The following is a 25,992-nucleotide window of genomic DNA, read 5'->3' as shown; positions in this document are numbered from 1 at the left end:
AAGGAGGACACCTCAACAATACCTGAAGCGGAGAAAGTGTTTGCAGGAGAAATAGAAGACAGCCTCACCACAGTTGAAGTGGACTTAGACCAGATATACTATCAGATCGACAAACTTAAAAGTGACAAATCCCCTGGACCGGATGGAATTCACCCGAGAGTCTTAAAGGAATTGAAGGTTGAAATCGGAGAGTTATTGCAAAAACTTGCAAACCTGACAATCAGAACTGGACAGATACCGGACGACTGGAGGATAGCGAACGTCACCCCAATTTTCAAAAAAGGATCGAGAGGTGAACCGGGCAACTATAGACCTGTGAGTCTTACGTCTGTCCCCGGCAAGATGGTTGAAGCACTGATCAAGGATAGCATGGTCCGGCACTTGGACGCACACGACTTGATGAAACCCAGTCAACATGGATTCAGGAAAGGGAAATCATGTTTGACGAATTTACTCCAATTTTTTGAGACCGTGAACGAGCAAATTGATAGTGGGAAGCCGGTGGACATAATATACTTGGACTTCCAGAAAGCGTTCGACAAAGTTCCACACGAAAGACTTCTCAGGAAACTACAAAGCCATGGCATAGAGGGGGATATACAAAGATGGATAGGCAAATGGCTGGAAAACCGAAAGCAGAGAGTGGGCATAAATGGGAAGTTCTCCGACTGGGAGAAAGTGACTAGTGGAGTACCCCAGGGCTCGGTACTTGGGCCGATCCTTTTTAATATTTATATCAATGATCTGGAGGAAGGAACATCCAGTGAGATCATCAAGTTTGCAGACGATACAAAACTATGCCGGGCGATCAGATCGCATGAGGATAGAGAGAAACTCCAGAGCGACTTGTGTCGGTTAGAAACATGGGCGGAGAAATGGCAGATGAAGTTCAATGTGGCGAAATGCAAGGTAATGCATTTAGGCAATAAGAATAAGGAATACGAGTATACAATGTCAGGTGCAACTCTGGGGAAGAGTGAACAAGAAAAGGACCTGGGTGTACTGATAGATAGGACCCTGAAGCCGTCGGCACAATGCGCGGCAGCGGCAAAGAAGGCAAATAGAATGTTGGGCATGATAAAGAAAGGAATTTCGAGTAGATCGGAGAAAGTTATAATGCCGCTTTATAGGGCAATGGTCAGACCACACTTGGAATACTGCGTCCAACATTGGTCTCCCTACCTAAAGAAGGATATAAAACTGCTGGAGAGGGTGCAGAGACGAGCAACAAAACTGGTGAAGGGTATGGAAAAACTGGAATACGAGGACAGACTTATAACACTAGGATTATTCTCCCTTGAGAAAAGGAGACTGCGTGGGGATATGATCGAGACCTTCAAAATACTGAAAGGAATCGACAAAATAGAGCAGAGAAGATTATTTACATTGTCCAATTTGACACGGACTAGAGGACATGTAATGAAGCTAAGGGGGGACAGGTTCAGGACTAATGTCAGGAAGTTCTGCTTCACTCAGAGAGTGGTTGACACCTGGAATGCCCTCCCAGATGAGATTATTGCTGAATCGACCGTCCTAGGCTTCAAGAGCAAACTAGATGCATATCTCCTTAAGAGAGGCATGTAAGGATATGGTGGACTATAAATTACAACAGGTGTACACCTGGCAGGGCCTCCGCGTGTGCGGATCGCCGGACTTGATGGACCGAAGGTCTGATCCGGAGATGGCATTTCTTATGTTCTTATGTTCTTATGTACTTCTTCTATGAACATTTCAAGAAATTGGAGCCACATCTGTTCAGATATAGCAAGTTAACCAATTCTAGAAACATTCCAACAATAAAGTGTCCCTGACTTTATGCCATCATTCGTTGAGGATGACCCACCAAGCTTCTATTTTCCCACCTCCTCTCTGTTAAAATTTGATCATCCGCCCAGCGTGGGGCTTGAACCCACGACCCTGAGATTAAGAGTCTCATGCTCTACCGACTGAGCTAGCCGGGCTTAGATGGTGGGGCTTCTTGGAGAGGGTGTGCATTTCTGCCAAGTCCCAAACACATCACTCAGCCAGTCCGACAATCGACTGAGTCTCTTGAAAAATGATTGTATTTACCATTACCCTATTTTATGCACACCTCAACCAAGTTGTCTTCAAGGCCCATTGACTGGATGCCCTAGACTAGGAGTACGAAATTACGGTCCTCAAGATCCACATATAGGTGAGGTCCGGATATCCACACTAAATATGCTTGAGATAGATTTGCATCTCAAGGAGGCAGTGCATGCAAATTCATCTCATACATATTCATGTGGATATCCTGAAGTCGTGAAATGCCTGTGGCTCTTGAGGAATGTAATGCCTACCCCTTCCTTAGACGTAAGTCAGTAGTCAGCGACAGAGAAAATCATTTTCTCTTTTGAACTTCACGGAAAATTGGAGCCACCTCTGTTCAGATCTAGCAAGTTACCTAATTCTAGAAGCTTTCCAGCAATAAAGTCTCCATTACCCTCTTTTATCTACACCTCAAGCAAGTTGTCTTCAAAGCCCATTTACTGGATTCCTTAGACCATGAGTAGGAAAATACGATCATCGAGATCCATCATTCAATGAGCGTGACCCACCTACTCTTTGTTAAAAGTTGGTCATTTGCCCATCGTGGGGCTTGAACCCACAAATCTGAGACTAAGAGTATTATGCTCTACCGACTGAGATAGTCGGGCTTAGATAGGCTTTATTGGAGAAGGTGTGCGTGTCTGCCATGACCAAAACACATTCCTCAGCCAGACATCATTAGACTGAGTCTCTTTAAAAATGATTGTATTTACCATTACCCTCTTTTATATACACCTCAACCAACTTGTCTTCAAGGCCCATTCACCGGATTCCTAGACCTAAGTGTCCTGTCAGCGGACAATGGAAACCACTTCTTCTATGAACATTTCAAGAAATTGGAGCCACATCTGTTCAGATATAGCAAGTTAACCAATTCTAGAAACATTCCAACAATAAAGTGTCCCTGACTTTATGCCATCATTCGTTGAGGATGACCCACCAAGCTTCTATTTTCCCACCTCCTCTCTGTTAAAATTTGATCATCCGCCCAGCGTGGGGCTTGAACCCACGACCCTGAGATTAAGAGTCTCATGCTCTACCGACTGAGCTAGCCAGGCTTAGATGGTGGGGCTTCTTGGAGAGGGTGTGCATTTCTGCCATGACCCAAACACATCTCTCAGCCAGTCCGTCAATCGACTGAGTCTCTTGAAAAATGATTGTATTTACCATTACCCTCTTTTATGCACACCTCAACCAAGTTGTCTTCAAGGCCCATTGACTGGATACCCTAGACCTGGAATACGAAATTACGGTCCTTAAGATCCAAAGACTTTTCAGGTCCCATATCCACACTAAATATGCATGAGATAGATTTGCTTCTCAAAGAGGCAGTGCATGCCAATTCATCTCATACATATTCATATGGATATCCTGAAATCCTGAAATGCCTGTGGCTCTCGAGGAATGTAATTGCCTACCCCTTCCTTAGACATAAGTCTGTAGTCAGATGATAGAGGAAATCACTTTCTCTTTTGAACTTCACTGAAAATTGGAGCCACCTCTGTTCAGATCTAGCAAGTTACCTAATTCTAGAAGCTTTCCAGCAAAAAAGTCTCCATTACCCTCTTTTATCTACACCTCAAGCAAGTTGTCTTCAAAGCCCATTGACTTGATGCCCTAGACCATGAGTAGGAAAATACGATCATCGAGATCCATCATTCAATGAGCGTGACCCACCTACTCTTTGTTAAAAGTTGGTCATTTGCCCAACGTGGGGCTTGAACCCACAACCCTGAGACTAAGAGTATTATGCTCTACCGACTGAGATAGTCGGGCTTAGATGATAGGCTTTATTGGAGAAGGTGTGCGTGTCTGCCATGACCAAAACACATTCCTTAGCCAGACCATCAATCGATTGAGTCTCTTTAAAAATGATTGTATTTACCATTACCCTCTTTTATCTAAACCTCAACCAACTTGTCTTCAAGGCCCATTCACCGGATTCCTAGACCTAAGTGTCCTGTCAGCAGACAATGGAAACCACTTCTTCTATGAACATTTCAAGAAATTGGAGCCACATCTGTTCAGATATAGCAAGTTAACCAATTCTAGAAACATTCCAACAATAAAGTGTCCCTGACTTTATGCCATCATTCATTGAGGATGACCCACCAAGCTTCTATTTTCCCACCTCCTCTCTGTTAAAATTTGATCATCCGCCCAGCGTGGGGCTTGAACCCACGACCCTGAGATTAAGAGTCTCATGCTCTACCGACTGAGCTAGCCGGGCTTAGATGGTGGGGCTTCTTGGAGAGGGTGTGCATTTCTGCCATGACCCAAACACATCTCTTACCCAGTCCGTCTATCGACTGAGTCTGTTGAAAAATGATTGTATTTACCATTACCCTCTTTTATGCACACCTCAACCAAGTTGTCTTCAAGGCCCATTGACTGGATGCCCTAGACCAGGAATACGAAATTACGGTCCTTAAGATCCAAAGGCTTTTCAGGTCCCGATATCCACACTAAATATGCTTGAGATAGATTTGCATCTCAAGGAGGCAGTGCATGCCAATTCATCTCATACATATTCATATGGATATCCTGAAATCCTGAAATGCCTGTGGCTCTCGAGGAATGTAATTGCCTACCCCTTCCTTAGACATAAGTCTGTAGTCAGATGATAGAGGAAATCACTTTCTCTTTTGAACTTCACTGAAAATTGGAGCCACCTCTGTTCAGATCTAGCAAGTTACCTAATTCTAGAAGCTTTCCAGCAAAAAAGTCTCCATTACCCTCTTTTATCTACACCTCAAGCAAGTTGTCTTCAAAGCCCATTGACTTGATGCCCTAGACCATGAGTAGGAAAATACGATCATCGAGATCCATCATTCAATGAGCGTGACCCACCTACTCTTTGTTAAAAGTTGGTCATTTGCCCAACGTGGGGCTTGAACCCACAACCCTGAGACTAAGAGTATTATGCTCTACCGACTGAGATAGTCGGGCTTAGATGATAGGCTTTATTGGAGAAGGTGTGCGTGTCTGCCATGACCAAAACACATTCCTTAGCCAGACCATCAATCGATTGAGTCTCTTTAAAAATGATTGTATTTACCATTACCCTCTTTTATCTAAACCTCAACCAACTTGTCTTCAAGGCCCATTCACCAGATTCCTAGACCTAAGTGTCCTGTCAGCGGACAATGGAAACCACTTCTTCTATGAACATTTCAAGAAATTGGAGCCACATCTGTTCAGATATAGCAAGTTAACCAATTCTAGAAACATTCCAACAATAAAGTGTCCCTGACTTTATGCCATCATTCGTTGAGGATGACCCACCAAGCTTCTATTTTCCCACCTCCTCTCTGTTAAAATTTGATCATCCGCCCAGCGTGGGGCTTGAACCCACGACCCTGAGATTAAGAGTCTCATGCTCTACCGACTGAGCTAGCCGGGCTTAGATGGTGGGGCTTCTTGGAGAGGGTGTGCATTTCTGCCAAGTCCCAAACACATCACTCAGCCAGTCCGACAATCGACTGAGTCTCTTGAAAAATGATTGTATTTACCATTACCCTATTTTATGCACACCTCAACCAAGTTGTCTTCAAGGCCCATTGACTGGATGCCCTAGACTAGGAGTACGAAATTACGGTCCTCAAGATCCACATATAGGTGAGGTCCGGATATCCACACTAAATATGCTTGAGATAGATTTGCATCTCAAGGAGGCAGTGCATGCAAATTCATCTCATACATATTCATGTGGATATCCTGAAGTCGTGAAATGCCTGTGGCTCTTGAGGAATGTAATGCCTACCCCTTCCTTAGACGTAAGTCAGTAGTCAGCGATAGAGAAAATCATTTTCTCTTTTGAACTTCATGGAAAATTGGAGCCACCTCTGTTCAGATCTAGCAAGTTACCTAATTCTAGAAGCTTTCCAGCAATAAAGTCTCCATTACCCTCTTTTATCTACACCTCAAGCAAGTTGTCTTCAAAGCCCATTTACTGGATTCCTTAGACCATGAGTAGGAAAATACGATCATCGAGATCCATCATTCAATGAGCGTGACCCACCTACTCTTTGTTAAAAGTTGGTCATTTGCCCATCGTGGGGCTTGAACCCACAAATCTGAGACTAAGAGTATTATGCTCTACCGACTGAGATAGTCGGGCTTAGATAGGCTTTATTGGAGAAGGTGTGCGTGTCTGCCATGACCAAAACACATTCCTCAGCCAGACATCATTAGACTGAGTCTCTTTAAAAATGATTGTATTTACCATTACCCTCTTTTATATACACCTCAACCAACTTGTCTTCAAGGCCCATTCACCGGATTCCTAGACCTAAGTGTCCTGTCAGCGGACAATGGAAACCACTTCTTCTATGAACATTTCAAGAAATTGGAGCCACATCTGTTCAGATATAGCAAGTTAACCAATTCTAGAAACATTCCAACAATAAAGTGTCCCTGACTTTATGCCATCATTCGTTGAGGATGACCCACCAAGCTTCTATTTTCCCACCTCCTCTCTGTTAAAATTTGATCATCCGCCCAGCGTGGGGCTTCAACCCACGACCCTGAGATTAAGAGTCTCATGCTCTACCGACTGAGCTAGCCGGGCTTAGATGGTGGGGCTTCTTGGAGAGGGTGTGCATTTCTGCCATGACCCAAACACATCTCTCAGCCAGTCCGTCAATCGACTGAGTCTCTTGAAAAATGATTGTATTTACCATTACCCTCTTTTATGCACACCTCAACCAAGTTGTCTTCAAGGCCCATTGACTGGATACCCTAGACCTGGAATACGAAATTACGGTCCTTAAGATCCAAAGACTTTTCAGGTCCCATATCCACACTAAATATGCATGAGATAGATTTGCTTCTCAAAGAGGCAGTGCATGCCAATTCATCTCATACATATTCATATGGATATCCTGAAATCCTGAAATGCCTGTGGCTCTCGAGGAATGTAATTGCCTACCCCTTCCTTAGACATAAGTCTGTAGTCAGATGATAGAGGAAATCACTTTCTCTTTTGAACTTCACTGAAAATTGGAGCCACCTCTGTTCAGATCTAGCAAGTTACCTAATTCTAGAAGCTTTCCAGCAAAAAAGTCTCCATTACCCTCTTTTATCTACACCTCAAGCAAGTTGTCTTCAAAGCCCATTGACTTGATGCCCTAGACCATGAGTAGGAAAATACGATCATCGAGATCCATCATTCAATGAGCGTGACCCACCTACTCTTTGTTAAAAGTTGGTCATTTGCCCAACGTGGGGCTTGAACCCACAACCCTGAGACTAAGAGTATTATGCTCTACCGACTGAGATAGTCGGGCTTAGATGATAGGCTTTATTGGAGAAGGTGTGCGTGTCTGCCATGACCAAAACACATTCCTTAGCCAGACCATCAATCGATTGAGTCTCTTTAAAAATGATTGTATTTACCATTACCCTCTTTTATCTAAACTTCAACCAACTTGTCTTCAAGGCCCATTCACCAGATTCCTAGACCTAAGTGTCCTGTCAGCGGACAATGGAAACCACTTCTTCTATGAACATTTCAAGAAATTGGAGCCACATCTGTTCAGATATAGCAAGTTAACCAATTCTAGAAACATTCCAACAATAAAGTGTCCCTGACTTTATGCCATCATTCGTTGAGGATGACCCACCAAGCTTCTATTTTCCCACCTCCTCTCTGTTAAAATTTGATCATCCGCCCAGCGTGGGGCTTGAACCCACAACCCTGAGATTAAGAGTCTCATGCTCTACCGACTGAGCCAGCCAGGCTTAGATGGTGGGGCTTCTTGGAGAGGGTGTGCATTTCTGCCAAGTCCCAAACACATCACTCAGCCAGTCCGACAATCGACTGAGTCTCTTGAAAAATGATTGTATTTACCATTACCCTATTTTATGCACACCTCAACCAAGTTGTCTTCAAGGCCCATTGACTGGATGCCCTAGACCAGGAATACGAAATTACGGTCCTCAAGATCCACATATAGGTGAGGTCCGGATATCCACACTAAATATGCTTGAGATAGATTTGCATCTCAAGGAGGCAGTGCATGCAAATTCATCTCATACATATTCATGTGGATATCCTGAAGTCGTGAAATGCCTGTGGCTCTTGAGGAATGTAATGCCTACCCCTTCCTTAGACGTAAGTCTGTAGTCAGAGATAGAGAAAATCATTTTCTCTTTTGAACTTCACGGAAAATTGGAGCCACCTCTGTTCAGATCTAGCAAGTTACCTAATTCTAGAAGCTTTCCAGCAATAAAGTCTCCATTACCCTCTTTTATCTACACCTCAAGCAAGTTGGCTTCAAAGCCCATTTACTGGATTCCTTAGACCATGAGTAGGAAAATACTATCATCGAGATCCATCATTCAATGAGCGTGACCCACCTACTCTTTGTTAAAAGTTGGTCATTTGCCCATCGTGGGGCTTGAACCCACAAATCTGAGACTAAGAGTATTATGCTCTACCGACTGAGATAGTCGGGCTTAGATAGGCTTTATTGGAGAAGGTGTGCGTGACTGCCATGACCAAAACACATTCCTCAGCCAGACATCATTAGACTGAGTCTCTTTAAAAATGATTGTATTTACCATTATCCTCTTTTATATACACCTCAACCAACTTGTCTTCAAGGCCCATTCACCGGATTCCTAGACCTAAGTGTCCTGTCAGCGGACAATGGAAACCACTTCTTCTATGAACATTTCAAGAAATTGGAGCCACATCTGTTCAGATATAGCAAGTTAACCAATTCTAGAAACATTCCAACAATAAAGTGTCCCTGACTTTATGCCATCATTCGTTGAGGATGACCCACCAAGCTTCTATTTTCCCACCTCCTCTCTGTTAAAATTTGATCATCCGCCCAGCGTGGGGCTTGAACCCACGACCCTGAGATTAAGAGTCTCATGCTGTACCGACTGAGCTAGCCGGGCTTAGATGCTGGGGCTTCTTGGAGAGGGTGTGCATTTCTGCCATGACCCAAACACATCTCTCAGCCAGTCCGTCAATCGACTGAGTCTCTTGAAAAATGATTGTATTTACCATTACCCTCTTTTATGCACACCTCAACCAAGTTGTCTTCAAGGCCCATTGACTGGATACCCTAGACCAGGAATACGAAATTACGGTCCTTAAGATCCAAAGACTTTTCAGGTCCCATATCCACACTAAATATGCATGAGATAGATTTGCTTCTCAAAGAGGCAGTGCATGCCAATTCATCTCATACATATTCATATGGATATCCTGAAATCCTGAAATGCCTGTGGCTCTCGAGGAATGTAATTGCCTACCCCTTCCTTAGACATAAGTCTGTAGTCAGATGATAGAGGAAATCACTTTCTCTTTTGAACTTCACTGAAAATTGGAGCCACCTCTGTTCAGATCTAGCAAGTTACCTAATTCTAGAAGCTTTCCAGCAAAAAAGTCTCCATTACCCTCTTTTATCTACACCTCAAGCAAGTTGTCTTCAAAGCCCATTGACTTGATGCCCTAGACCATGAGTAGGAAAATACGATCATCGAGATCCATCATTCAATGAGCGTGACCCACCTACTCTTTGTTAAAAGTTGGTCATTTGCCCAACGTGGGGATTGAACCCACAACCCTGAGACTAAGAGTATTATGCTCTACCGACTGAGATAGTCGGGCTTAGATGATAGGCTTTATTGGAGAAGGTGTGCGTGTCTGCCATGACCAAAACACATTCCTTAACCAGACCATCAATCGATTGAGTCTCTTTAAAAATGATTGTATTTACCATTACCCTCTTTTATCTAAACCTCAACCAACTTGTCTTGAAGGCCCATTCACCGGATTCCTAGACCTAAGTGTCCTGTCAGCGGACAATGGAAACCACTTTTTCTATGAACATTTCAAGAAATTGGAGCCACATCTGTTCAGATATAGCAAGTTAACCAATTCTAGAAACATTCCAACAATAAAGTGTCCCTGACTTTATGCCATCATTCATTGAGGATGACCCACCAAGCTTCTATTTTCCCACCTCCTCTCTGTTAAAATTTGATCATCCGCCCAGCGTGGGGCTTGAACCCACAACCCTGAGATTAAGAGTCTCATGCTCTACCGACTGAGCCAGCCAGGCTTAGATGGTGGGGCTTCTTGGAGAGGGTGTGCATTTCTGCCAAGTCCCAAACACATCACTCAGCCAGTCCGACAATCGACTGAGTCTCTTGAAAAATGATTGTATTTACCATTACCCTATTTTATGCACACCTCAACCAAGTTGTCTTCAAGGCCCATTGACTGGATGCCCTAGACCAGGAATACGAAATTACGGTCCTCAAGATCCACATATAGGTGAGGTCCGGATATCCACACTAAATATGCTTGAGATAGATTTGCATCTCAAGGAGGCAGTGCATGCAAATTCATCTCATACATATTCATGTGGATATCCTGAAGTCGTGAAATGCCTGTGGCTCTTGAGGAATGTAATGCCTACCCCTTCCTTAGACGTAAGTCTGTAGTCAGAGATAGAGAAAATCATTTTCTCTTTTGAACTTCACGGAAAATTGGAGCCACCTCTGTTCAGATCTAGCAAGTTACCTAATTCTAGAAGCTTTCCAGCAATAAAGTCTCCATTACCCTCTTTTATCTACACCTCAAGCAAGTTGGCTTCAAAGCCCATTTACTGGATTCCTTAGACCATGAGTAGGAAAATACTATCATCGAGATCCATCATTCAATGAGCGTGACCCACCTACTCTTTGTTAAAAGTTGGTCATTTGCCCATCGTGGGGCTTGAACCCACAAATCTGAGACTAAGAGTATTATGCTCTACCGACTGAGATAGTCGGGCTTAGATAGGCTTTATTGGAGAAGGTGTGCGTGACTGCCATGACCAAAACACATTCCTCAGCCAGACATCATTAGACTGAGTCTCTTTAAAAATGATTGTATTTACCATTACCCTCTTTTATATACACCTCAACCAACTTGTCTTCAAGGCCCATTCACCGGATTCCTAGACCTAAGTGTCCTGTCAGCGGACAATGGAAACCACTTCTTCTATGAACATTTCAAGAAATTGGAGCCACATCTGTTCAGATATAGCAAGTTAACCAATTCTAGAAACATTCCAACAATAAAGTGTCCCTGACTTTATGCCATCATTCGTTGAGGATGACCCACCAAGCTTCTATTTTCCCACCTCCTCTCTGTTAAAATTTGATCATCCGCCCAGCGTGGGGCTTGAACCCACGACCCTGAGATTAAGAGTCTCATGCTCTACCGACTGAGCTAGCCAGGCTTAGATGGTGGGGCTTCTTGGAGAGGGTGTGCATTTCTGCCATGACCCAAACACATCTCTCAGCCAGTCCGTCAATCGACTGAGTCTCTTGAAAAATGATTGTATTTACCATTACCCTCTTTTATGCACACCTCAACCAAGTTGTCTTCAAGGCCCATTGACTGGATGCCCTAGACCAGGAATACGAAATTACGGTCCTTAAGATCCAAAGACTTTTCAGGTCCCATATCCACACTAAATATGCATGAGATAGATTTGCTTCTCAAAGAGGCAGTGCATGCCAATTCATCTCATACATATTCATATGGATATCCTGAAATCCTGAAATGCCTGTGGCTCTCGAGGAATGTAATTGCCTACCCCTTCCTTAGACATAAGTCTGTAGTCAGATGATAGAGGAAATCACTTTCTCTTTTGAACTTCACTGAAAATTGGAGCCACCTCTGTTCAGATCTAGCAAGTTACCTAATTCTAGAAGCTTTCCAGCAAAAAAGTCTCCATTACCCTCTTTTATCTACACCTCAAGCAAGTTGTCTTCAAAGCCCATTGACTTGATGCCCTAGACCATGAGTAGGAAAATACGATCATCGAGATCCATCATTCAATGAGCGTGACCCACCTACTCTTTGTTAAAAGTTGGTCATTTGCCCAACGTGGGGATTGAACCCACAACCCTGAGACTAAGAGTATTATGCTCTACCGACTGAGATAGTCGGGCTTAGATGATAGGCTTTATTGGAGAAGGTGTGCGTGTCTGCCATGACCAAAACACATTCCTTAACCAGACCATCAATCGATTGAGTCTCTTTAAAAATGATTGTATTTACCATTACCCTCTTTTATCTAAACCTCAACCAACTTGTCTTGAAGGCCCATTCACCGGATTCCTAGACCTAAGTGTCCTGTCAGCGGACAATGGAAACCACTTTTTCTATGAACATTTCAAGAAATTGGAGCCACATCTGTTCAGATATAGCAAGTTAACCAATTCTAGAAACATTCCAACAATAAAGTGTCCCTGACTTTATGCCATCATTCATTGAGGATGACCCACCAAGCTTCTATTTTCCCACCTCCTCTCTGTTAAAATTTGATCATCCGCCCAGCGTGGGGCTTGAACCCACGACCCTGAGATTAAGAGTCTCATGCTCTACCGACTGAGCTAGCCGGGCTTAGATGGTGGGGCTTCTTGGAGAGGGTGTGCATTTCTGCCATGACCCAAACACATCTCTTACCCAGTCCGTCTATCGACTGAGTCTGTTGAAAAATGATTGTATTTACCATTACCCTCTTTTATGCACACCTCAACCAAGTTGTCTTCAAGGCCCATTGACTGGATGCCCTAGACCAGGAATACGAAATTACGGTCCTTAAGATCCAAAGACTTTTCAGGTCCCGATATCCACACTAAATATGCTTGAGATAGATTTGCATCTCAAGGAGGCAGTGCATGCAAATTCATCTCATACATATTCATGTGGATATCCTGAAGTCGTGAAATGCCTGTGGCTCTTGAGGAATGTAATGCCTACCCCTTCCTTAGACGTAAGTCTGTAGTCAGAGATAGAGAAAATCATTTTCTCTTTTGAACTTCACGGAAAATTGGAGCCACCTCTGTTCAGATCTAGCAAGTTACCTAATTCTAGAAGCTTTCCAGCAATAAAGTCTCCATTACCCTCTTTTATCTACACCTCAAGCAAGTTGTCTTCAAAGCCCATTTACTGGATTCCTTAGACCATGAGTAGGAAAATACTATCATCGAGATCCATCATTCAATGAGCGTGACCCACCTACTCTTTGTTAAAAGTTGGTCATTTGCCCATCGTGGGGCTTGAACCCACAAATCTGAGACTAAGAGTATTATGCTCTACCGACTGAGATAGTCGGGCTTAGATAGGCTTTATTGGAGAAGGTGTGCGTGACTGCCATGACCAAAACACATTCCTCAGCCAGACATCATTAGACTGAGTCTCTTTAAAAATGATTGTATTTACCATTACCCTCTTTTATATACACCTCAACCAACTTGTCTTCAAGGCCCATTCACCAGATTCCTAGACCTAAGTGTCCTGTCAGCGGACAATGGAAACCACTTCTTCTATGAACATTTCAAGAAATTGGAGCCACATCTGTTCAGATATAGCAAGTTAACCAATTCTAGAAACATTCCAACAATAAAGTGTCCCTGACTTTATGCCATCATTCATTGAGGATGACCCACCAAGCTTCTATTTTCCCACCTCCTCTCTGTTAAAATTTGATCATCCGCCCAGCGTGGGGCTTGAACCCACGACCCTGAGATTAAGAGTCTCATGCTCTACCGACTGAGCTAGCCGGGCTTAGATGGTGGGGCTTCTTGGAGAGGGTGTGCATTTCTGCCATGACCCAAACACATCTCTTACCCAGTCCGTCTATCGACTGAGTCTGTTGAAAAATGATTGTATTTACCATTACCCTCTTTTATGCACACCTCAACCAAGTTGTCTTCAAGGCCCATTGACTGGATGCCCTAGACCAGGAATACGAAATTACGGTCCTTAAGATCCAAAGGCTTTTCAGGTCCCGATATCCACACTAAATATGCTTGAGATAGATTTGCATCTCAAGGAGGCAGTGCATGCCAATTCATCTCATACATATTCATATGGATATCCTGAAATCCTGAAATGCCTGTGGCTCTCGAGGAATGTAATTGCCTACCCCTTCCTTAGACATAAGTCTGTAGTCAGATGATAGAGGAAATCACTTTCTCTTTTGAACTTCACTGAAAATTGGAGCCACCTCTGTTCAGATCTAGCAAGTTACCTAATTCTAGAAGCTTTCCAGCAAAAAAGTCTCCATTACCCTCTTTTATCTACACCTCAAGCAAGTTGTCTTCAAAGCCCATTGACTTGATGCCCTAGACCATGAGTAGGAAAATACGATCATCGAGATCCATCATTCAATGAGCGTGACCCACCTACTCTTTGTTAAAAGTTGGTCATTTGCCCAACGTGGGGCTTGAATCCACAACCCTGAGACTAAGAGTATTATGCTCTACCGACTGAGATAGTCGGGCTTAGATGATAGGCTTTATTGGAGAAGGTGTGCGTGTCTGCCATGACCAAAACACATTCCTTAGCCAGACCATCAATCGATTGAGTCTCTTTAAAAATGATTGTATTTACCATTACCCTCTTTTATCTAAACCTCAACCAACTTGTCTTCAAGGCCCATTCACCAGATTCCTAGACCTAAGTGTCCTGTCAGCGGACAATGGAAACACTTCTTCTATGAACATTTCAAGAAATTGGAGCCACATCTGTTCAGATATAGCAAGTTAACCAATTCTAGAAACATTCCAACAATAAAGTGTCCCTGACTTTATGCCATCATTCGTTGAGGATGACCCACCAAGCTTCTATTTTCCCACCTCCTCTCTGTTAAAATTTGATCATCCGCCCAGCGTGGGGCTTGAACCCACAACCCTGAGATTAAGAGTCTCATGCTCTACCGACTGAGCCAGCCAGGCTTAGATGGTGGGGCTTCTTGGAGAGGGTGTGCATTTCTGCCAAGTCCCAAACACATCACTCAGCCAGTCCGACAATCGACTGAGTCTCTTGAAAAATGATTGTATTTACCATTACCCTATTTTATGCACACCTCAACCAAGTTGTCTTCAAGGCCCATTGACTGGATGCCCTAGACTAGGAGTACGAAATTACGGTCCTCAAGATCCACATATAGGTGAGGTCCGGATATCCACACTAAATATGCTTGAGATAGATTTGCATCTCAAGGAGGCAGTGCATGCAAATTCATCTCATACATATTCATGTGGATATCCTGAAGTCGTGAAATGCCTGTGGCTCTTGAGGAATGTAATGCCTACCCCTTCCTTAGACGTAAGTCTGTAGTCAGAGATAGAGAAAATCATTTTCTCTTTTGAACTTCACGGAAAATTGGAGCCACCTCTGTTCAGATCTAGCAAGTTACCTAATTCTAGAAGCTTTCCAGCAATAAAGTCTCCATTACCCTCTTTTATCTACACCTCAAGCAAGTTGTCTTCAAAGCCCATTGACTTGATGCCCTAGACCATGAGTAGGAAAATACGATCATCGAGATCCATCATTCAATGAGCGTGACCCACCTACTCTTTGTTAAAAGTTGGTCATTTGCCCAACGTGGGGCTTGAACCCACAACCCTGAGACTAAGAGTATTATGCTCTACCGACTGAGATAGTCGGGCTTAGATGATAGGCTTTATTGGAGAAGGTGTGCGTGTCTGCCATGACCAAAACACATTCCTTAGCCAGACCATCAATCGATTGAGTCTCTTTAAAAATGATTGTATTTACCATTACCCTCTTTTATCTATACCTCAACCAACTTGTCTTCAAGGCCCATTCACCGGATACCTAGACCTAAGTGTCCTGTCAGCGGACAATGGAAACCACTTCTCCTATGAACATTTCAGGGAATTGGAGCCACATCTGTTCAGATATAGCTAGTTACCCAATTCTAGAAACTTTCCAACCATAAAGTGTCCCTGACTTTATGCCATCATTCATTGATAATGATCTACCAAGGTTCTATTTTCCCACCTCCTCTCTGTTAAAAGTTGATCATCCGCCCAGCATGGGGCTTGAACCCACGACCCTGAGATTAAGAGTCTCATGCTCTACCGACTGAGCTAGCTGGGCTTGGATGGTGGGTTTTGTTGGAGAGGATGTGCATTTCTACCATGACCCAAACACATCTCTCAGCCAGTCCGTCAATCGACTGAGTCTCTTGAAATATGATTGTATTTACCATTACCCTCTTTTATCTACACCTCAACCAACTTGTCTTCAAGGCCCATTGACCAGATTCCTAGACCTAAGTGTCCTGTCAGTATACAATGGAAACCACTTCTCCTATGAACATTTTAGGGAATTTGAGCCATCTCTGTTCAAATATAGCAAGTTACCTAATGCTAGAAAGTTTCCAACAATAAAGTGTCTCTGACTTTATGCCATCATTCATTGATGATGACCTACCAAGCTCCTATTTTCCCACCTCCTCTCTGTTAAAAGTTGATCATAGGAGGGAGCGTGGCCGTGCGGAGAGCAGGAGAGACGCACTTTCCCTGAGCTCCGCGGTATCTCTCCTGTCCAGCCTCCCTGCACGAAAATCTGCGACTACATTCCAGCCCGATCTCACCCTCTGAGTCGCTGTCGGCGTATGGACAGGTTTGTCCAGAAAGGCAGCGCGGAGATGGCCTCTAAATCGGGGAAGAAGGAGCGAGGCACTCTAAAATCTGGGCCTGGTGGTGAGGGAAAGATGGCGGGTGCGGCTGAGGCGGCAGACTCTGTGAGCGAGGAGACGCTCGCGCGGCTGACTGAGGCGGTGGTGGCTGCTTTGGGCACCCGCCTGGACAAAGTGCACGACACCCTGGCAACACTTACCACGACAGTTGCAGAATTTAATGGACGAGTGCAGGAAGTGGAACATCGAGTCAGCTCCGCGGAGGATACCCTGGTTTCGGTTCAGGCGGAGCTTCAACGTCTGCAGAGTAAAATGACCCATTGTGAGGAAAAGCTGGATGACCTGGAGAATCGCTCCAGGCGGAACAACCTCCGTCTAGTGGGCATCCCAGAATCGGTGCTGGATGCGGACTTATTGGCTACCTTGGAAAAATGGCTGGCGGCGGAGCTGCTTGTGGCACATGGTCTGGGCCCCTTGCGTATTGAGCGCGCACTCCATCTAGGCAAGAAGCAGGATGGCGCGGCCAGGCCACGGGTGGTAATCATCCGGATTCTTAATTTTGCTCTGAAAGATCTGCTGCTGAAAAATTATAGACACAAACAGGATCTTCGGTTTCAAAATCAGCGTGTCTTGTTGTTCCAGGACTATTCTGCTCCAGTGGCTTCCCTTCGTAGGAGCTTTTCCTCCGTCTGCAAGCTTCTATCGGAGAAAAAGATGCGATCACGCTTCAGTTTCCAGCTAAGCTTCGGGTGCTGCATAATGGCCAACCATTCCTGTTCGATAACTGTGAGGCAGCACGGGCGCAAGTATACCTTTGGTTTCCTGATCTAGCGCCCAGCACTTGAAGAGTGATGACATTTCTTGGTGGTTTCCACTCTGCTTGTGAGAGGGTCTCTGCGGCGGGAGGACTACCTGCATGAAGAGTCGCCTCGGATTGTTCTTTCTTATTTTCCTTATTGTACTGGAGCAGGTCCCTGTTTGGGGGCCTCGTCAGCCTTAAGTGCATTCTGATATTTTGCTCTGTGCCATGTGCTCAGTATGCCCTCCTGTTGGAGGGTGCCGGGTTTGCTGATTGTGGCTCTGTTATATGATAATATCTCTGTTGGGGGTTGTAGTTTTGCTGGCCCCTGTTTCTGTTTATTCATAATATTCTTAGCATTATTGCTCATATTACTATTAGTTTTTCACTTACTGATATTATGGTCTTTGTTTCTTTCATTTTCTTTCTTATTATTATTCTACTAATGGGTGCGGGCTTGCTGTGTGGGAGGTTGGGGAGGGAGGGGCTTGGGTCTTTTGGGTCCCTTCTCTGGAGAGGTGGTATTTGGAGTATGGGGGGGTCAGGGCGGGGGGGGGGGTTGGGATGGGGTGGTGAGGGGAGAGGGAGGGGGGGGAGGGGTGGGATCCGTGTGGTGGTGGAATGGATGTGGATGTTAGATGGTTGGTTGTTTGGTTGCTGGGGGAGGGCTGGGACTCCTGGCAACGGTTACTCCTTTTTTGCTCAGAGGGTCTACTTGGTCATTGTGTGGGATGTCACCTAAACGGGGAGTGCGCTGTGTGACATGGAATGTGTCGGGCATTAATTCCCCTATTAAGAGGACTAAGATTTTACAACACCTAGCCCGACACCAGGCGGACATTGTGGGGTTGCAGGAGACCAAACTTAATGAAAGGGAACATGGCAAACTGAGACGGTCCTGGGTGGGTCAGTGTTACTCTGCCTCTTTTCCTAAGGCGAAGGCCGGGGTGGCCTTGTTGATTCATAAAGTGGTGCCCTTTGTACAGTCGGGAGTCATTTCCGACCCGGAGGGTCATTATGTAATAGTTCGGGGTATGTTGTCTCAGCGTCCAGTTATTTTGATATCAGTGTATGCTCCTAATAGTGCTCAAAGGGCTTTTTATAAGAAGCTTTTGGGGATTATAATGTCTTTATCACAGACGCCGGGGGTCCCCATGATCTTTCTGGGGGACTTTAATTCTATTTTGGATCCTGTCCTGGATTCTACTAGGGGGGCCCTACGTTCGTCGGGAAGGTCAGATAATGGGCTACATGCGTGGATGAATGCTTTAGATTTGGTGGATGTCTGGAGAACATTGCATCCTGGTGAAAAGGATTTCACGCATACTTCTAGAGCGCATGATTCCTCATCTAGAATTGATTTTATTTTTCTTTCCCGTTCTTACTTTTATGAGGTCCATAACTCCGAGATAGGTGCGCTGGTCATTTCTGATCACACTCCGGTGTGGATGGATGTGAGTCTGGCGGGGGGCACCCAGAGTGGAGGGGGACGATGGCGGTTTCCGGTGGCCTTGTATTCTGACCCTGATTTTAAAGTGTACCTCGAGCAGCAGTGGCAGGCGTACGTAGAGTTTAATGGTGGGCATGTGGATGAGGGGGGTCTTTTCTGGGAGGCCGCAAAGGCGGTGCTCCGTGGTGCTGTGTTGGCCTATTGTGCTCGCAGGAAGAAACTAATGGCAGCTAAGATCTTGGCCCTTGAGCATAGGGTTCGGGAGAGCAGGCTTTTGGCCCTTCATTCCCCCACAGGGTCTCATAAGCGGGATTTTCAGGTGGCACAGTCAGCGCTCCATGCCCTTTTACATGAACGTGCCCAAAAATCTCTTTTTTATTACAAGTATAGATTGCACCGTTTTGGCAACAAGCCAGGCAGAATGTTGGCTCAGTTGACTAGGGCGCGGAGGGGATCCTCCTCCATTACCTCTCTTAAGGACTCTGGGGGGCGGTTGGTTACAGCTCAATCTCATCTGGAACGGCTTTTTGTCTCCTTTTATAGTTCTCTTTATTCAGCGGAGGTGGTGGATAGGGATGTTCCGATTCAGGTTTATCTAGACTCTCTCCCCTTACCTCGACTCTCAGAGACGGACAGCGCGAGCCTGGCCTCCCCTATCACTCGGGAGGAGGTCTTAGGGGTTATTAAGAATCTCCCCCTTTGTAAATCTCCGGGTCCGGACGGCTATAGTGGGGAGTTCTATCGTCTTTTGCAGGGTTATGTGGCTGATCCGTTGAGAAGATACTTCCAGCATTCTGTGGAAGGGGACATTTTCCTGCTGGGTCCAATCGGGCGCTGATTACGGTCCTGCCTAAACCAGGTAAGGACCCTCTTTTGGTGGAGTCTTATCGCCCTATTTCGCTCATTAACGTTGACTTGAAAATATTGGCCCGGATTTTGGCAAATCGGTTGGCCCCGTTGGTTCCTTCGTTGGTAGGGGTGGACCAAGTGGGCTTTGTGCAGGGGCGACAGGCGGGTCACAACGTTCGTAAGCTCTTGATTGCCTTGGCCCATTGTGATTCTAGGAAGCAGCCAGCCCTGGCTATTAATTTTGATTCCGAAAAGGCCTTTGATCGGGTTGAGTGGGCCTTTCTTTTCCCGTTGTTACACCGATATGGGGTGGATGGGTTCTTTCTGGGGGCTCTCCGTGCCTTGTATTCTAGTCCTGAGGCTGCTGTGCTGGTCAATGGGAAGGCCTCTCCGGTCTTTTCTCTACAACGGGGCACTAGGCAGGGTTGCCCTTTGTCCCCCTTGCTTTATATTTTATTTTTGGAACCCCTATTACTGTGTATTCGTACTCATCCCCTGCTTGCGGGTGTGGAGGTCGGAGGTTCCTCCCTGCGATGCATGGCTTTCGCGAATGATATCATGGTTCGGCTTACGGATCCGGTCTCGCATCTCTCTCTCTTGTTGGAATTGTTTAGTAAATTTGGGGAGCTCTCGGGCCTTAAACTTAATGTGTCCAAATCTGAGGCACTGCCTCTCCACTTACATATTTCTCACCTCTGGTCTGACTTCCCCTTGAAAGAGGCCTCTCTACAGGTGAAATATCTGGGTGTCTTCATACCTTCCTCTTTATCGCGTCTTTATGAGATTAATGTCAGGCCCATGCTTAGGCGGTCTATTGAGAGCCTCCGCCTTAGGGTGCTCTGCCGGTTTCTATGGCAGGCCGCATCTTTTTATATAATATGATGGTAGTACCTCGGTGGCTATATCTGTTGCAGACTTTACCAATCTGGCTGCGCCGTGCGGACCTGGAGGAATTATATCGTGCCCTGAGGCTTTTTCTGTGGTGGGGGTGGAGACCTCGACTGCCCTTGCGTGTCTTGATGCTACCGGAGGCGCAGGGGGGTTTCGGTCTGTTAGACCTTCGAGCATACAATTTGGCGTGTGGTATGAGATTAGTTCGAGATTGGTGTCTGGAGAGTTCCTCCTTTTTGACTTTTTCGGTGGAAAGGGATTTTTTGTGTCCGGTTTCGGGATTGTTTCTGTTGCATGTACCCTCGGCCCAGTTAGACCCTTTTCAGCGAGGGCATGTGGTCTGGGCTTATATGAGACTCATCTGGAAATTGCTTTGTAAACATCTGGGGGTTAATTATGGGGTTTCTCCTATGTTACCTTTTGTGGGGAATCTTCAGTTTAGCCCGGGCAGTGAGGAGGAGAGTGTGGCGCAGTGGTTGGATCTACAACCTCAGCACCCTGGGGTTGTGGGTTCAAACCCCGCCGCTGCTCCTTGTGACCCTGGGCAAGTCACTCAGTCCTCCATAGCCCCAGGTACGTTAGATAGATTGTGAGCCCGCCGGGACAGAGAGGGAAAAAATGCTTGAGTACCTGATTGTAAAAACCGCTTAGATAACCTTGATAGGCGGTATATAAAATCCTAATAAACTTGAAACTTGATAATCGAGTTTTTCGGCTTTGGCATGCACGGGGGATCCGCAGGGTGGGGGATGTTCTTGATGATTGCGGGGCTCCTCTCTCCACTACTGGATTGGCGTCATTATATGGGTTAGACCGAGTGGATGCCTTTAGCTATATGCAACTTCGCCATTATGTGCTTAGTCTTGGAGGAACCTTTCTGCGTGCTTCAGTGGCGAAGAGCCTGGGACAGAGTCTGGCATTGTGGGAGGATCCAGCTCCGCGCCTACGTTATTATGTCACTGCGCTGCAGATGCCGTTGTCGACTGAGCGGGCTGATTTGCTGGCTGGGGCATGGAGCGCTGACCTGGGTTGCACTATCGCGTCCCCATTACTTTCTCATTGTTTAGTTTTCTTGCACACTCTTTCTTGTAATATGCTCCACAGGGAACAGGATTATAAATTCCTTCAGAGAATGTTTATCTCTCCTCAGAGGGCTTATCGTACTGGCTTTGCGGAGCATGCGCGCTGTCCTAAATGCCCTGCGAGTCCAGCTACCCTAGGACATATGTTTTGGACTTGCCCTCTGATACAGGCTTTTTGGAGGCGAGTGTGGGCTTTCCTGTCCTCCCTATCTCTCTCATTGCCTGCGTGTACCCCGGATATTGCTCTTTTCTATGCTGGAGAGGCTCTTTCCAGCTGTTCTGGTGGGCAGAAATTATTGGTGTTCAAGGCTCTACTCCTGGCTAAGAAGGCCATTCTGATATCCTGGCGGGTTTCACATGCACCCTCTTTTTCCCAGTGGCAATTGTCCCTTTATGATTTAGCGCTTGTAGAGCGTAGGATGGTGGGGACCCGTGATGAGGGCAGGTGGACTAAATTTCAGGATGTATGGGAGGGGTACTGGTTGTCCCTTTCACATAGGGAGAGGAGTATGCTGCTGAATTGCTAATCTTTTGGGTTGTTCTGATACTGTGTGGGGGATCGTATGCTACTTCCCCTGGCGCAATGTATGATCTGACTCTTGCCACGGTATCTTTCCTTCTGTATCTTTCTTCTTTTCTTTGTCTTTTTCTTTTTTCTCCTTTGGAATGTTTGTACACCATACGGGTTTGGGTTGGGGAAGAGGGGGGGATGGGGGGATGGGCTGGGTGGGGTCCTTGATGGGGGGGTTGTTGGGGGTTATTGTATAACACTGTATTGGGCTTGTGTGGACTTTAGCAAAGCATTCGATAGCGTACCACACCGCAGGTTACTGAGCAAGATGAATTCTATAGGATTAGGTGACACATTGACGAAATGGGTTGGGAGCTGGCTTGGAGGTAGGCTCCAAAGGGTGGTGGTGAACGGCACCCCCTCCGAAATGACGGAGGTGATTAGTGGAGTACCACAGGGCTCAGTCTTGGGCCCAATCCTATTCAACATCTTTATAAGAGACTTGGCAGAAGGGCTTCAAGGTAAAATAACATTATTCGCCGATGACGCCAAACTGAGTAATGTAGTGGGCAAATGCACAACAGACGAAGATTCAATGCCCGACAACATGATGCACGACCTACTCCTACTGGAGCGATGGTCTAGGACATGGCAACTCAACTTCAATGCCAAAAAATGCAAAGTTATGCACCTGGGCAACCAGAATCCGTGCAAGTCTTATACCCTTAATGGCGAGATCCTAGCAAAAACGGTATCAGAACGAGACTTGGGGGTAATCGTCAGTGAGGACATGAAGTCTGCCAATCAAGTGGAGCAGGCTTCGTCCAAGGCAAGACAAATCATGGGCTGCATACGAAGGGGTTTCGTCAGTCGTAAGGCGGAAGTCATTATGCCATTGTATAGATCCATGGTGAGGCCCCACCTGGAATACTGTGTGCAATTCTGGAGGCCGCATTATCGCAAGGATGTGCTGAGACTGGAGTCGGTGCAAAGAATGGCCACCCGGATGATCTCGGGACTCAAGGATCTACCATACGAAAAACGGCTTGACAAATTACAGCTATACTCGCTCGAGGAGCGCAGAGAGAGGGGGGACATGATCGAGACGTTCAAGTATCTTACGGGCCGCATCGAGGCGGAGGAAGATATCTTCTTTTTCAAGGGTCCCACGACAACAAGAGGGCATCCGTTGAAAATCAGGGGCGGGAAACTACGAGGTGACACCAGGAAATTCTTTTTCACTGAAAGAGTGGTTGATCGCTGGAATAGTCTTCCACTACAGGTGATTGAGGCCAGCAGCGTGCCTGATTTTAAGGCCAAATGGGATAGGCACATGGGATCTATTCACAGAGCAAAGGTAGGGGAGGGACATTAAGGTGGGCAGACTAGATGGGCCGTGGGCCCTTATCTGCCGTCTATTTCTATGTTTCTATGTTTATGCTCACCTGCATTTGTGGGTATTCCAGATGTGTCTGTATTCTGGTATTACAGATATGTATCTGTTTTGCGTTGTACCGTGTTTTGTTGTCTTTGCCCAATAAGGAAATATTATATATATAAAAAAAAAAGTTATTATTCGCCCAGCGTGGGGCTTGAACCCACGACCCTGAGATTAAGAGTCTCATGCTCTACCGACTGAGCTAGCCCGGCTTAGATGCTGGGTTTTGTTGGAGAGGGTGTGCATTTCTGCCATGACCTAAACACATCTCTTACCCAGTCCGTCAATCGACTGAGTCTGTTGAAAAATGATTGTATTTACCATTACCCTCTTTTATCTACACCTCAACCAAGTTGTCTTCAAGGCCCATTGACTGGATGCCCTAAACAGGAGTACGATATTACGGTCCTCAAGATCCACAGACTTTTCAGGTCCCGATATCCACACTAAATATGCATGAGATAGATTTGCATCTCAAGGAGGCAGTGCATGCAAATTCATCTCATACATATTCATGTGGATATCTTGAAATCCTGAAATGCCTGTGGCTCTTAAGGACTGGAATTGCCTACCCCATTCCTTAGACGAAAGTCTGTAATCAGCTGACAGAGGAAATCACTTTCCCTTTTGAACATCATGGAAATTGGAGCCACCTCTGTTCAGATCTAACAAGTTACCCAATTCTAGAAGCTTTCCAGCAATAAAGTCTCCATTACCCTCTTTTATCTACACCTCAAGCAAGTTGTCTTCAAAGCCCATTGACTGGATGCCCTAGACTATGAGTAGGAAAATATGATCCTCGAGATCCATCATTCAATGAGCGTTACCCACCTACTATTTGTTAAAAGTTGGTCATTTGCCCAACGTGGGGCTTGAACCCACAACCCTGAGATTAAGAGTATCATGCTCTACCAACTGAGATAGTCGGGCTTAGATGATAGGCTTTATTGGAGAAGGTGTGCGTGTCTGCCATGACCCAAACACATTGCTCAGTCAGAACATCAATCGATTGAGTCTCTTGAAAAATGATTGTATTTACCATTACCCTCTTTTATCTACACCTCAACCAACTTATCTTCAAGGCCCATTGACCGGATTCCTAGACCTAAATGTCCTGTCAGCGGACAATGGAAACCACTTCTTCTATAAACATTTCAAGGAATTGGAGCCACATCTGTTCAGATATAGCAAGTTAACCAATTCTAGAAACTTTCCAACAATAATGTGTCCTTTACTTTATGCCATCATTCGTTGAGGATGACCCACCATGCTTCTATTTTCCCACATCCTCTCTGTTAAAAGTTAATCATCCACCCAGCGTGGGGCTTGAACCCACAAACCTGAGATTAAGAGTCTCATGCTCTACTGACTGAGCTAGCCGGGCTTAGATGGTGGGTTTTGTTGGAGAGGGTGTGCATTTCTGCCATGACCCAAACACAACTCTCAGCCAGTCCGTCAATCGACTGAGTCTCTTGAAAAATGATTGTATTTACCATTACCCTCTTTTATCTACACCTCAACCAAGTTGTCTTGAAGGCCCATTGACTGGATGCCCTAGACCAGGAGTACGAAATTACGGTCCTCAAGATCCACAGACTTTTCAGGTCCCGATATCCACACTAAATATGCATGAGATAGATTTGCATCTCAAGTAGGCAGTGCATGCAAATTCATCTCATACATATTCATGTGGATATCCTGAAATCCTGAAATGCCTGTGGCTCTCGAGGACTGGAATTGCCTACCCCATTCCTTAAACGTAAGTCTGTAATCAGCTTACAGAGGAAATCACTTTCCCTTTTGAACATCACGGAGAATTGGAGCCACCTCTGTTCAGATCTCTGTTAAAAGTTGATCATCTGCCCAGCGTGGGGCTTGAATCCACGACCCTGAGATTAAGAGTCTCATGCTTTAGCAACTGAACTATCCACCTGCTCTGAGTCCTTATTTAGACATTGGTGAGCAAACTATTGCAGCCCTCCCAGATTGGTATAATCAGTTCCTTTCTGACTCCTGTCACCATATCTATAGGTTCCATCTTTTTTCACTATACTTCCCACTAAGATGGATTTAACTTCTTCCTATGTCCAGTATATATCACATACTATTCTGTCTCGTCTCGTTTACTGTTACCAAAACATCCTGTGTAACTGCTGAATGTAAGTCGTCTTAAACCTAAATAGGCACAGAGCAACCAAGAAATTGTAGATTTGGAATGATCTCCCCTTTTTTTTTAAGTTCGTTTCAACTTCTCAGTAAATCTTTAAAAATGACTCTATTTGCCAAACATTTAGAAAATTAATTCTTTTGAAATTTTGCTATTATCTTCCATTTATCATATTTAAATCATTCCCTAATTATTTAATTGCTGTAAACCGAGTCGAGCCTTCTCAGAATGATGACTCGGTATACAAAGTTAAGCTTTAAT

At 45.2% G+C, this 25,992-nt stretch overlaps 15 non-coding genes across 15 annotated transcripts; all 15 read right to left on the bottom strand.

Annotated features, from left to right (window-relative positions):
• Window positions 1–1,888: 1,888 nt before the first annotated feature.
• Window positions 1,889–1,961, bottom strand: TRNAK-CUU. The gene has a single exon. It is a non-coding gene; the product is annotated as a tRNA-Lys (tRNA).
• A 1,094-nt stretch (window positions 1,962–3,055) lies between these two features.
• TRNAK-CUU lies at window positions 3,056–3,128 on the bottom strand. Its single transcript has one exon. It is a non-coding gene; the product is annotated as a tRNA-Lys (tRNA).
• A 1,099-nt stretch (window positions 3,129–4,227) lies between these two features.
• On the bottom strand, window positions 4,228–4,300 carry TRNAK-CUU. The gene has a single exon. It is a non-coding gene; the product is annotated as a tRNA-Lys (tRNA).
• A 1,100-nt stretch (window positions 4,301–5,400) lies between these two features.
• Window positions 5,401–5,473, bottom strand: TRNAK-CUU. The gene has a single exon. It is a non-coding gene; the product is annotated as a tRNA-Lys (tRNA).
• A 1,094-nt stretch (window positions 5,474–6,567) lies between these two features.
• Window positions 6,568–6,640, bottom strand: TRNAK-CUU. Its single transcript has one exon. It is a non-coding gene; the product is annotated as a tRNA-Lys (tRNA).
• Window positions 6,641–7,739: 1,099 nt separating this feature from the next.
• TRNAK-CUU lies at window positions 7,740–7,812 on the bottom strand. The gene has a single exon. It is a non-coding gene; the product is annotated as a tRNA-Lys (tRNA).
• A 1,094-nt stretch (window positions 7,813–8,906) lies between these two features.
• On the bottom strand, window positions 8,907–8,979 carry TRNAK-CUU. Its single transcript has one exon. It is a non-coding gene; the product is annotated as a tRNA-Lys (tRNA).
• A 1,099-nt stretch (window positions 8,980–10,078) lies between these two features.
• Window positions 10,079–10,151, bottom strand: TRNAK-CUU. The gene has a single exon. It is a non-coding gene; the product is annotated as a tRNA-Lys (tRNA).
• A 1,094-nt stretch (window positions 10,152–11,245) lies between these two features.
• On the bottom strand, window positions 11,246–11,318 carry TRNAK-CUU. Its single transcript has one exon. It is a non-coding gene; the product is annotated as a tRNA-Lys (tRNA).
• Window positions 11,319–12,417: 1,099 nt separating this feature from the next.
• On the bottom strand, window positions 12,418–12,490 carry TRNAK-CUU. Its single transcript has one exon. It is a non-coding gene; the product is annotated as a tRNA-Lys (tRNA).
• Window positions 12,491–13,584: 1,094 nt separating this feature from the next.
• TRNAK-CUU lies at window positions 13,585–13,657 on the bottom strand. Its single transcript has one exon. It is a non-coding gene; the product is annotated as a tRNA-Lys (tRNA).
• Window positions 13,658–14,756: 1,099 nt separating this feature from the next.
• On the bottom strand, window positions 14,757–14,829 carry TRNAK-CUU. Its single transcript has one exon. It is a non-coding gene; the product is annotated as a tRNA-Lys (tRNA).
• A 1,098-nt stretch (window positions 14,830–15,927) lies between these two features.
• Window positions 15,928–16,000, bottom strand: TRNAK-CUU. Its single transcript has one exon. It is a non-coding gene; the product is annotated as a tRNA-Lys (tRNA).
• Window positions 16,001–23,703: 7,703 nt separating this feature from the next.
• Window positions 23,704–23,776, bottom strand: TRNAK-CUU. The gene has a single exon. It is a non-coding gene; the product is annotated as a tRNA-Lys (tRNA).
• A 645-nt stretch (window positions 23,777–24,421) lies between these two features.
• TRNAK-CUU lies at window positions 24,422–24,494 on the bottom strand. The gene has a single exon. It is a non-coding gene; the product is annotated as a tRNA-Lys (tRNA).
• Between the last annotated feature and the right edge of the window lie 1,498 nt (window positions 24,495–25,992).

This window comes from Geotrypetes seraphini, chromosome 1, assembly GCF_902459505.1.
Source record: "Geotrypetes seraphini chromosome 1, aGeoSer1.1, whole genome shotgun sequence".
Classification (NCBI taxonomy): domain Eukaryota; kingdom Metazoa; phylum Chordata; class Amphibia; order Gymnophiona; family Dermophiidae; genus Geotrypetes; species Geotrypetes seraphini.
Note: the sequence above shows the minus strand (reverse complement) of the source record. Positions and strands in the feature narration are given on the sequence as shown.